This window comes from Solanum pennellii, chromosome 1, assembly GCF_001406875.1.
Source record: "Solanum pennellii chromosome 1, SPENNV200".
Lineage (NCBI taxonomy): Eukaryota > Viridiplantae > Streptophyta > Magnoliopsida > Solanales > Solanaceae > Solanum > Solanum pennellii.
This window is the reverse complement of record NC_028637.1, coordinates 28368739-28378708: the sequence shown is the minus strand read 5'-3', so window position 1 is coordinate 28378708 and position 9970 is coordinate 28368739. Positions and strand designations below refer to the sequence as shown.

The 9970-nt window shown below is 34.5% G+C and overlaps 1 pseudogene; it reads right to left on the bottom strand.

The window, feature by feature from the left end:
• LOC114074952 overlaps nt 1-8560 on the bottom strand; it is a 55148-nt pseudogene extending 46588 nt beyond the window's left edge.
• Between the last annotated feature and the right edge of the window lie 1410 nt (nt 8561-9970).

The following is a 9970-nucleotide window of genomic DNA, read 5'->3' as shown; positions in this document are numbered from 1 at the left end:
TATATATATATATACATATATATATATATATATATATACATATATATATATATATACACAATAGAAACCTTACAAAAACCTTGAAGTCGAGAGTACAGAGCTATTTTATGTAAAAAAAATTACAATTTCCAAAAGTTGACCCCAACTATCAGACCCTGAGGTTACCCCCTAGACCTAACATGGGACCTAGATCATGAGTCACCCAAAGCTAATGCTTAATCTGGCATGTCATGAAAGTACCAAAATAGTTAAGTTAAACATGTACTGTGCGGAAACTTCAATGAAGAATACCTGAAAATGGGAAAAACCTAAATGTAATGAATATAAGTGAAATAAACAAGTGTTTGTGATAACTGCAACAATCACTTAATAACTCAAGTTGAACTTACTACTATGTCTAAAAAGCCTCTAAATGAGTTGTGTTGATGGAACATGTCCCCAGCTAACTCTAATAAAACTGAAACAAAAAATAATGACTAAAATCAAAGCATGTCTATTGTCCTCGAAATATGATTACTCACCTTTGAAGTTGCTTAATGTGCACGGAGCATATACCAATTTTGAGCAAGAATATAAATATCGAAACATAACAAAGAGGTTAAGCTAAATAAAGTGACGACGTACTAAACAAAAAGATATAATGATGAATGGTATATTGATATAGTTGCTATAAATCTGGTCCAATGAACTAAGAGTCTGACTTTGGGAGATTATATTAACCGATACATAAACAACGTGATATAAAACCATGACCCCGTTTGCCAGTCGATAGTTCAAATAAAGGCCCGTGGTGTACCATAGTTAATGGCCTTCATCACCTGTAATGTCAGGGTAATTTTTGCCATTTCTTTATTCATTGAGGCACTTAAGCTACGTCCTTTGATGCCTAAGATACATCGTTTTACTAATAGAAAAAGGAAGAGACTCCAGTTTTTTTCAAGAACAAGGAATAGTGTTCTTCATGTTTTAGCTCAAAAATACAAAGGATTTCTCTTTAGATTTCATCACCAGGGATGTGGGATTTTACTAGTTGGTTCTTTTAATCCATTAGGTCCCTAGAATTATGTCAGTTCCTTTATTCTTCATTGACTGCATAGACCTAGGGTTTGAATAAATCTTAGGAATTTGTTTCTTATTTCAGCTGCAATAGAATCCATAGTGCAAGTAACATGTTTCCTTAGAAACATTGCATTAATAGTGTTTTCTCCAGACTTAGAGCAGGAGGGCAACATCAATAGTGTTTACTAAATTTGTTTCTTCGTTTTCTGTTTTATATAAAAAAAAAAATTGGAAGTTCTTTTTTTAAAAATATGAGTAAAATTTCCAAATTTTACTTGGGAAAAAATTAAAAATTTCATAACAAAACACTAATATCGAAAAAAAATATATTTTTTTTATAAGAAAGTGAATACAATTTATATAACATGACTTTTACGAGAAAATGACGATGAACAGGAAACACTCATTTCTTTTTACCATACTCACATTAGTTGATCTTGATATATTCAATTCATATTCAATCAAAATAAGATTTTACCAATCTAAAAACTATTCATTAATGCACGGTATGCCTATTTTAAGAAGAAAAATATTGGATGACAATTCATCAATTAATTTTATTCCTCTAAAAAATCACTCAAATTTTTTCTTTAAAAAATAGAGAAAGTTAAAGAAGATATGGTGTTATCATATGTAGTGCAACATCATGGGTTAGAAGATGACTGCCAAGTTCTCAAATTTAATTTGCGCATTACGTCAATGTATACTTCTAATTTTATATGTAGAATGTCAGGTAAAGTATGAAAATTTAAAAGGCGTTTTAAATGTCTATATACACAAATTTTTGTGATGAAGAAGACGATCACATATAAACATACAAAGACATTTAAAGATTAATGGACATAGAAAGTCAAACTAAGGTTACTCCATCCTTTTCATAAATCCCTCTTTTTTCCTTTTTATTTATTCATTACATATGATGTTAAAAGAATTATGAGTTTTCACTTATGTGTTGTTTGATCCAAATTTATATCATGTTTTTTATAAAAACAAAATTTTGTAAATGCAAAATATATCCAAAGATATGTGATGTTTTGTGAAGTTTAATTAGGTGTTGGAACAGTAATAATGTATCACTAATTGGTACAATATATACTAATTTTTATTTTATTTTTTTTCAAATACATGTTCTTTATTCCATTTTACTATTACCAGAAGAAAAAAAGAACCAGTATCACGTAATATCGAAACTGCATTGTAAAAATATTTATCAAAAAAATTGTTAAAACAGTACTATTAACTACATAGTTTTAATAAGGAATTTCTTAGTTAATTCATGTTTTTTTCATAAAAGCGCTAATTTATTATTAGATTTGATAATTGGCCCCAAATAGTTATTCATTAATTTTGGCTAATGTCCAAATTCATGTTGTAAATCTAATTTTTTGGTACACTGAATAAAAACCTAAAACGGAAAAAATAAATTTTTATAAGTCAAATTACTTGATTCTCCAAAGAGAAAAAGACGTTATCTTAATGTTGGTGACTTTCCAAATTAGAATTTCTTATTTTTTCAAAACAAATATAAAATTAGATTTAAAGAAAGATAAAATGGAGGAGTGGACTACAAGGTAGGGTCAAACCCTCACTAATAAATTTAAAAATCAGGTAGTCAACCAACATAGCTACTATGAATTTCAAACTAACAATTCTTTGTATGTTATAATTTTATTTCTCAAAGAATCTGTAAGATTATTTATAATATGTCTTCGTATGCATATTTTATGCTTCATCTCTATCAAGTGTATAATTTTCATTAATAACAATATGAGAGTGAAATTATATGTCCATATTGTTTTATTATAAATTGATAGCAAAGGGTTATAAATTATTTATATATTTAATTATGCTATGTTTATGCACGGAAAATAATTTGAATTTTTTCAAATCAAAAGCTGAAGAAAGAATAAAGTTAAATTAAAAAAAAGAGATGATAAATCCTAATAACAAAATGGTGAAGATTAATAATGATTTCATAAAAATTCTTAATGTGGTGAGATCTGACAATCAATATTTTCTTTTCGAATATCAGCTTCTCAAAAAGGTCTATACATTCCCAATATATATATATATGTTGTGGTTTCTTGTATTTTAATTATAAACTAAAATTTAGACAATTAAAAAGAATACTTTGTTTCTTCTAATTCAAGAGATGTTCTTTCCTCTTTAATCTATTATTGAAAAATAATATTTTCTTAATTGAAACATGATGAAGTTTGAACATCATATATTTCATCTTTCAAAGATATGATTACTTTGACTCTACATGGATCACATAATTTTAAAATTTGTTGTCTTAAATATGTTGTAATATTTGTGTTACTATATAATTCTCACTAAAGATAAAATAAAAAATTGATAGCTTGATTATTTTCAAATATATACAGATGTCATATTTTTTTTTATAGATTGATATAAAAATGATGTTACATAAAATCGGAAAGAAAGGGTATCTACCATGTTATACAAAAAGTCATTTTTATCTTTTTAAACTCATTATTGTGAGGTCAAATTTACACTATAAGGATCACAAAACATGAATTGCATATTCGTTATAAGGGCTAATATTTATATTTCTTTCAAGAAGATTTATATTATACTAAACAAATTAAACATTATATGGATTTATGCATTATTCATATAATGTTAGAACAAGAAAGGTTTTGCGAACATGAAAAATATCAATTTCTTTAAAGACATCTTATTTATTTTAAGCAACGTTATTGTTTATTACCCGAATGAAACATTTCAATATTTTGTCTCGCCTGAACTCAAAGTCATTATGTTCAAAAACTCTAATTTTGTCATGAAATTGTGTGTGTATTAGCAACAATTGGAGAACTTGGTATATTATGCACATAACAAAGTTCAAGAAGGTGAGTCGTTGGTGATGAGTAGTACGAGAGTGAGAAATAAGGCTTGCGAATTCAACAAAGCTCCGTATATTGATTGCAAAAGGAAACACCGAATAATGAAAAAAAAGACATAAAAATATCTTGGAAGTATTGAGTGAAGAATACTAGAAGGTGGTCAAATTTATAGATGTTTTTAGGTGTATTAAATTACTTTTGTTTTTTAGTTCGAGTAATTAATAGTTTATTGTCAATGTAGATTTGAGACCATAATTAATCCGTTAACCTTATCATTTGCCTTTTTTTTCAACGTTTTGTGTTTTGAAGAAAAAAAACGTTTCATAATTGAATTAACATAATTTAGTTAATGATGTGAACAATTGTTTGATATGTTATTTGGATCAACTTCTTTAGGTTTTTTTAGGAAAAAGTATTCATAAAATGGTTAGTATATTTGTGCATTTAATTATTTCATTTTTAAAATGACTCCTATGCTATCACCCTTTACTGGTCTCTCTTCCTAGGAAAACATTAGTAGAACATTGGGAGTAATTGTCTTTTATTTAGTAACGAAATTTGGTCAATCATGAGTATAAATTCTCATTGAAACTCCATTATATCACACATATTTTAGATCTAGAATATGACCAAAATTTCCGAGATACACCTAAACATAACTAGGGTAGTATTACCCCCTCCCTCCCCTCCCGACCTCATTTTTTTCATATTGTTGTTCACCTTTTTTCTGTGATGGCGTTGCAAGTTCAACCACCCAAGTAAGTTGTATTTGTACCCATGATACGCTCAAATTATACTTCCCTAAATAAGTGTAATCGGTCGTATCAAGTAAGAAACCAATTGTTAGGTTGGGGTCGATCCCACGAGGAAAATGGTTTAGACTTAACTTTAATCTACGATTACGTCTATTTAGTCAGGTTCTTTCCAAAAACAATTAAGTAAGGGGGGGGGGGTTGTGTAACAAAACTGTTTAATTATTTCGAAGTAATACAAATACCAAGTTTATAACTTTGGTGCTTATAAAGTGATGAGAGAAACTAGTGTTTAAGTGTTCCCCATAGGTTCATAACGCGGTAATCCTAGCTATAACAATTCTTTCCTAGGGTCTTGCATGCAAAGTGGTAAGTTATATGTCCCTAATTCCTTGGTCCGGCAAATAGAAACTTTCACTCCGTACCTTGGTACGACTACGTGTGTCTACTTTACTAATTCATACATTTACCTCATATTAAGCATCATATTCAATGCATGGCTAAGTTACTACTTTGCACCAATTGGAACTAGCATATAAGATAGTGTATACTAAATTTATGTTGACAATTCTTTTCCTATCAACTACCTCCTTGGTCTGGCAAGTAAGAATAGGGCAAGTTCTAACGCGTGCACTCGTTAAAAAGACTTCTAAAAGAAAGGATTATCGATAAATGCAAGAAACTATTCTAGAATTGTTATTTAGCTTGTTTTACCTTGTTAAATACCCATGGTTCCCACAACCCTAGTTGTGTATTTAGTTACCCATGCTTAGAAATACACATTCCATAGTTATTAAAGAAGAATTCATGTACTCACTTTTACAAGTTTGAAGAAAATCCAGAAAAAACACTTGAATTAAAAAAATATCTTGAGAATCAATTTCAGAAACTTGAAGTAATTCCGAAAATAAAAAGTTCAACTTCCAATAACAAGAGATTGAAAAATAACAAAAAGTCTAACCCCAAAAATGAGGTTTTTAACACTATTTGTAATAATAAAATCATAAATTAAAATGAGTTCTAAATAAGAAAAGACTGTCCAGAAACACGTTTTCAATTGACGACACCACTGACGGTCCGTCGATGGAATGACGGACTATCGACTGCATCCGTCGGTCCACACTTAGCATCTTCTTCAAGCCTCCAACTCGCACCATCTAAGATTCAATCGACGTACCAACATCACGATCCGTCGATGCACTTATGGTCCGTCGGTGCATATCGTCGTTCCATACTTAGCACTTTTTTCAGCCTTCATCCTAGCATATTCTCTGATCCAATCGACAGACAAACCCACGGCCATCGATACATCTACGGTCCATTGATGCCTCAGTTGTTCCATACTTAGTTTTTCTTCAACTTTAGGTACTGGGACTACTCTCTGATCTGATCGACAATTTGCCAGGACAGTCCGTCAATCAATCGACGGATCATCTATCCTTCCTTAACCCCATGCTTGGTCAAAATTCACAGAGTTACTTCTAGATTCTTGGAACTCCAGTCGACGACCACCACCTACGGACCGTCGATGGAACGACGGGATGTCGATGGCTTCGTGGGTCACCTCTTCTGCACAATCTTTTGCATTTCTATTTTAGACGACTTTACTGCAAAACACAGATAAAAACCATTAGAATTACCACAAAAAGGCCCTATACACACACTCAACATAAGTAAAAAGCATTCGAAGTACTATGAAACCACGGTACATCAACACCCTCAACTTAAATTCGTTGTTTGTCCTCAAGCGACACACTATGACTCACCACAACACCTTTATACAAAACTATCCTCTTTTAAGCTTTAGCAATCGTATAACTATCAATACCGCTTATTTTAATTTCTTTCATTCATGATATCACTATTAGGTTCACTCATATGGATCAGACCATGTCACAAACTCACCACGCTGACACCTCTACTCTTTTATCTTTCACAAAGGCACCAATTCTCCAATATTGTAACTAGTGTTCACATTTCAAAAGATGTCCTCCTTTTTCACACGGTGGTATCAAATTTGAGTATGAGGATCATTGTTCAACACTCACTCTCATAACAACTTCACACCTAGTTGATACTTGTCACCATAGGCTTGCCCATATTTTCACTGCTTTAACTTCACCATATTAGACTCTTAGGATCACGATAGGACTTTCTTGGCTTGTAACATAGGCTCATGGTCATTTAGGGTAAATATGGATGCATTTAGCGACTTGTTGCCCTCCTTGACATTATGGCTAAGCGTCCTACCTTTTCATCGTTTATTATGACCTACTCTTCTTTTTCTTATATTCTTTGCCTTGCTTGTCTCCTTTCTTTCTCCTTTTGTGCAAATGACTCTTCTTTTATTTATATTTTTATTTTCAAATTTTTCATTTGATTTGAACATTGATTGAGTCATTCAACCCCACTTTTCGGAACATTTCTCATAATAGCCACCCTTAACTTATAGATTTGCCATATGTCGAGGTACACAATACCCAAGGTTGGATAAGGGACAAGACGAGATTTGTTTCTTCATTAGCCACCTGCAACTTATGTTTTTGGCATATGTTGAGTTTCACTTGTCCAAGGAGGGACAAGGGCCAACACATTATACCCAGAAACGATGAGTTGGGGTACAAATGAAAGGTCCATTGTAAGGTCAAATCATTTAGATCAAAAAGGGATTAATTTCATTTTTCTTCTTTTATTTAGGCTAAAGATTGGCTATTATGAACAAGGGCCTATAATCCTTTCCTAATTGTCTAACACAAATTACTTTTTACATGACTAACCAGGCAAGTTCTAGCTAGGTATCAACAGTGGACTATTCAACTTTTCTCACACTCTCTTAACACCTCATTACTCTAACAGATTATCGGACACCTAGTTCGAGTCTTAGATTGAGGGTCATGCAATGGTGTATGTCTATGTCATTGTTAGAGCCAACACATTCAACATTCACTTTGCCTAATCATGCAAGCATTCTCTTTAGAACAGGATATCATTGTATTTAGCCATCATGTTTCTGATTTCACATTCATACTTTGTACAAGATACTAAAAATGCGTGTTCAACAGTAAAATAATCAGTATCTTAGGACAAAAAAACACAGGCAAGAAAACCTCAAGAGAGGATCGTGAGTTGGGCTACTCAAATTTCACCCTAGCATTCACTTTCCCCTTCCCCACACCTAAGAAGAATGCATGCAATTGTCCCCAAAGCATAAGAAATATAAAACAAGGTGGTAGGTGAAGCAAACCTGAGGTGCATAGCGCCGACGATCAACACGTTGGCGGGTCCGGTTGCCCGAAAACCGCTCCATCAGTAGTAGTGACACCATCAGTAGTGTCCGCAGCAGTGTCAGCACCCTCAGTGGTGCTGCTCTCAACAGTCTCCAATCGGGAGCTAGACGCCCCAGCAGCCAACTCGTGCAACCTCATCTGTCGGGCTTCCTCATCTACCAATGATGATCTCCTCGCGGCCTCCAACTCAGTGCACTCGTTCTTTCGTGCCCGAACCTCCTCTCTCTCTCTCTAAACCGTTGCCTCTTGGCACGCTCACGTGGTAGGGGCGGCGGTGCAGTAGAGGTAGTGAACTGTGCATCAAGCACCGCATTCTCAGTAGGCTCTGCATGTGTGGCCTCAGACTCGGGCACTCGCACATCCAAAATTGCGTCCACATTATCCCTCAGACTCACCACGCAGCCTGGAGAGTCGTCAAATCAATAGTGAGGGTTGGCCGAGCGAGGATTCTCAAATCAAACGCATCGACGTGCTGGTGGACCGCCAGAATCTGCCTCTCAATATGCTGGGCAACCTTCTTCTCAATCTGTTCCTCAGCCTCGGAAATAAACTTTTGCATCCAAGGCTGGATATGATGCAACAATGTGGACATCTGGGCCTCTAGCTTCTATACCCTAGCAATCGGAACAAGTGTAGCTGATGGTATAAATCGGGAGTAACTCGGCGCTCCACTATTGGGCTGGGCAAACTCAACCTGGGTTGTGCCGGTAATCTCAGAAGCAGCATGATCACCCCTTGGTCTTGCTCTACCATATATGCGAGGTTCTCGCCCAACGGCTGCACCTCCACTCGGGGTTCCCTAGTTGGTGATGCCTCATTGGCCTCATGCCAAAAGAACTTTTTCACATCATGCATGAACTTTTTCCTTTGATGAAATGACAAGTCGATGGTAATATGTCTCTAGCCAAATAATTCGCAAAATTGGCGAAGCATGCAATCAAGTCAAGGGAAGCGGCCGAAACATGCTTATCAGGGAAAGTATCATCAAATTCAGCTTTTTCACCCAACTCTCGCATAGCCTTATCCTCTAATCGGGACAAGTGATCGACAACCTGATTTTCGGTCCCGTTTTCTATCTTTCACTTCAAAGTCAAATTCTTGCAACAGTAATACCCATTTAATTAACCTTGGCTTTGCATCCTTTTTTGCCATCAAATATCTCAATGCAGAATGATCAGTATGCACTATGACTCTCGTGCCAAGCAAATAGGAGAGAAATTTCTCGAAAGTGAAAACCACCGCAAGGAGCTCTTGATCAGTCACAATATAGTTCCTTTGAACTTTATTAAGGGCCTTACTTGAGTAATAAATGGGATGATGGATTTTATCCCTTCATTTACCAAAAACTACACCAAGAGAAACCCCACTATCATCACACATCACCTCAAATGGTTTACTCCGATCTGGAAAATTATTGTGGGCGCAAACACCAACTTGTCCTTCAAATCACCAAATGCCTTCAGACAAGATTCATCAAAATAAAATTTATACTCTTTCTCAAGTAACCTGCACAAAGGATGTGCAATCTTTGAAAAATCCTTGATAAACCTCCGGTAGAAGCCCGCATGCTCAAGAAAACTCCTCATACCTTTTACAGAGATGGATGGAGGAAGTCTGTATATCACCTCAAGTTTTGCTCAATCAACCTCTATACACTTCTCTAAGATGCGATGACCCAATACAATACCCTCTTTCACCATGAAGTGACATTTCTCCCAATTTAACACAAGGTTGCAATCTCCACACCTTTTAAGAACCTCGGCGAAGTGACTCAAACAATGCTCAAAGGAGTCGCCAACCACAGAAAAATTATCCATAAACACCTCAATAGTGTCTTCCACCATATCAGAGAATATTGGTATCATACATCTATGAAAAGTAGCTGATGCATTCCACAACCCAAACGGCATCTTCTTGAACGCGAAAGTTCCAAAAGGGCAAGTGAAGGTGGTTTTCTCTTGATCCTCCGGTGCAATAGAGATCTGGTTATTACTCGAATAAC